Source organism: Eublepharis macularius, chromosome 1 (assembly GCF_028583425.1).
Source record: "Eublepharis macularius isolate TG4126 chromosome 1, MPM_Emac_v1.0, whole genome shotgun sequence".
Lineage (NCBI taxonomy): Eukaryota > Metazoa > Chordata > Lepidosauria > Squamata > Eublepharidae > Eublepharis > Eublepharis macularius.
In genome coordinates, this window is record NC_072790.1 from 217,592,306 (window position 1) to 217,594,797 (window position 2,492).

Sequence of the window (2,492 nt, forward strand, 5' to 3'; positions counted from 1 at the left end):
TCCATTGAAAGTGTAGCATCCAAGGTCACACCCAGACTCCTCACCATCAGGGAAGGTTTCAATTGTACCCCATCAACAGCTGGGAGCCGGTTCCCAGCTCGATTGCCCCATGATCCAGACACAGAACCTCTGTCTTCAGGGGATTCAATTTCAGGCGACTCTGATGTAACCATACCATCACAGCCTTAAGACCCTTGACCAAGGAATCCAAAGCAAGATCGGACTGGCCATCTGTAATGATTCCAAGTAAATGTGTGCATGTATCTTTAAATGCTTGGTGAGATAGGTGAAGAGTGGGGGGTGAAAGAGATGGATGAGTGAGTGATATGAGTCAGGCTATGGCATTCCATCCTTGATAGTCTGTTTCAATCCCTTCTGCAAGAAGACAAGGTCTTTTGATTTCAAAAGGTTTATTGTGAAAGACAGCATTCAAGCCCATATGTGCATATTCCAGGATTAGAGATCCTGGCCGAGCAAAGCATTGCTAGGAATGAATCATAGAGCAAAGGTTGTTACATTTCACACTCCCGGAGCCCAGCCTCCCCCCCCCCCAAGTTCATACAGCAAAACTTCTCAGAGGTGCGCTGAGCTGGCCAAGGTCGAAACAGCAGATAAGACAGGATCCTTTCCCATGGAATCGGCTCCTTGCTGGTGTTGCCTGGAGGGAAAGAAGTCTAAACACTACGATTAAATATGGCGTTACTTAGGTTAAAACAGTTTCTGACAATATGATTGGTTGAGGACTGAGAGGGTGGGTGGAGTGAATGCAGTTTGAGACTGAGAGTAGAGAGAACATTTTTAGTCAGAAGGAAGCAGACTAGCTGTGTGCTGCCTGAATATGTTGAAGTGTTTATGAGAGAAATAGATGCAGAGAAGTTAGCCGTGTTAGTCTGTGGTAGCAAAATCAAAAAGAGTCCAGTAGCACCTTTAAGACTAACCAATTTTATTTTAGCATAAGCTTTCGAGAATCAAGTTCTCTTCGTCAGATGCCTGATACAGAGACTGGTCAAACACAGAAGAGCAAGAGAGGGAAGAGGCAATTAGGGGGAGGAAGGGGGAGGGTGCAATCAACACATTCCTTTGCTAGTATATGTAAACATCTCCTTTTGGTGTGTGGATCAGTTGGCTTCAAAGGAGTTTGGTACACACCAATACAAGGAAGTGTGCCAACACAGCTATTATTATTATTGCAGCACAAGTAAATTATACAATCAATATAAACACAACAGTTTCGATTCCATTCAATTCAATGTGGCTGCAAACTTGTTCCAATAGACTGAGAGAGTCAAGTCCCATATATTAACGGAGCCTCTTTATCACAGGCTGCAAACGGTGCCAGTTGAAGTTAATCGGTGGCGTCCAAGATTTATGAGCTCCAAGGTGGCGACGAGCTATACCGGTCTATTCCTTTCGGCTCGTTTCAAACCCAGTTCTTCATCAGGCCACCAATGTCCTACAATTTATATCACAAACTATCAGTAATCAGCCCAATATTGGCTGCCCCTGTGTTACCGTCTGCCAGTTCATACTTACAGTTAATCAAAGTATTTCGTATCCAAACTCAAAAAGCATTCCGGTTTACATTCAGGTTTACATTTACAGATCCAGCTCCCGAGTTAGGTGCGGGGGGCATAAATATCCACCATTAAATACAAGCCACTAGGACAATTGTCAATTACCATACAATTAATTGATTTAAAGACATATCAGTACCAGATACATTTATTTCAAATGACTAATGTCTGAGTGGTTGTGAGTGAGAAGTCGTTTAAGGTTGGGGGGCTGTCTGTAGGCAAGGAAAGGTCTTCCACCCAGGGCTTCTGAGAGAGAGGTATCATTTTCCAGGATGGGTTGTAGCTCACTGATGATACGTTGGATGGGTTTGAGCTGGGAACTATAGGTGACAACCAGTGGTGTTCTGTTGTTAGTTCCTTTAGGCTTGTCCTGGAGCAGGCTGTTTCTGGGTACTAGTCTGGCCCTGTTGATTTGTTTCTTCACTTCATTTAGTGGGTACTGTAGTCCCAAAAATGCTTGTTGTAAATCTCTTAAGTGTGAGTCTCGGTCCAGAGCATTGGAGCAGATATGGTTGTAACGTAACCCATCCAACGTATCATCAGTGAGCTACAACCCTCTCACTCACAACCATGAATCAGCCAGCAGAGTCACCAGCACAGGTACCAGGCCCTGCAACAGACCCAGATGCCAGCTCTGCCCCTGTATCTACCCAGGGAATACAATTACAGGACCCAATGGCATCAACTACACTGTCTCTGGCTCTTACAGCTGCTCATCCTCCAATCTGATATATGCCCTCATGTGCCAACAATGTCCTTCTGCTCTGTACATTGGACAAACCAGCCAACCTCTACGCAAAAGAATAAATGGACACAAATCTGACATTAGAAATGGAAACGTCCAGAAACCAGTGGGAGAACACTTCAATCTACCAGGGCATTCCATCAAAGACTTAAATGTCACTGTAGTTCAACAGA

General features: G+C 44.4%; 1 long non-coding RNA gene across 1 annotated transcript; it reads right to left on the minus strand.

The window, feature by feature from the left end:
* Window positions 1-1,162: 1,162 nt before the first annotated feature.
* On the minus strand, window positions 1,163-1,726 carry LOC129324169 (uncharacterized). The gene is made up of 2 exons (XR_008596520.1): window positions 1,534-1,726; window positions 1,163-1,453 (listed from the first exon to the last, which is right to left on the minus strand). It is a non-coding gene; the product is annotated as an uncharacterized LOC129324169 (long non-coding RNA).
* Window positions 1,727-2,492: the final 766 nt, after the last annotated feature.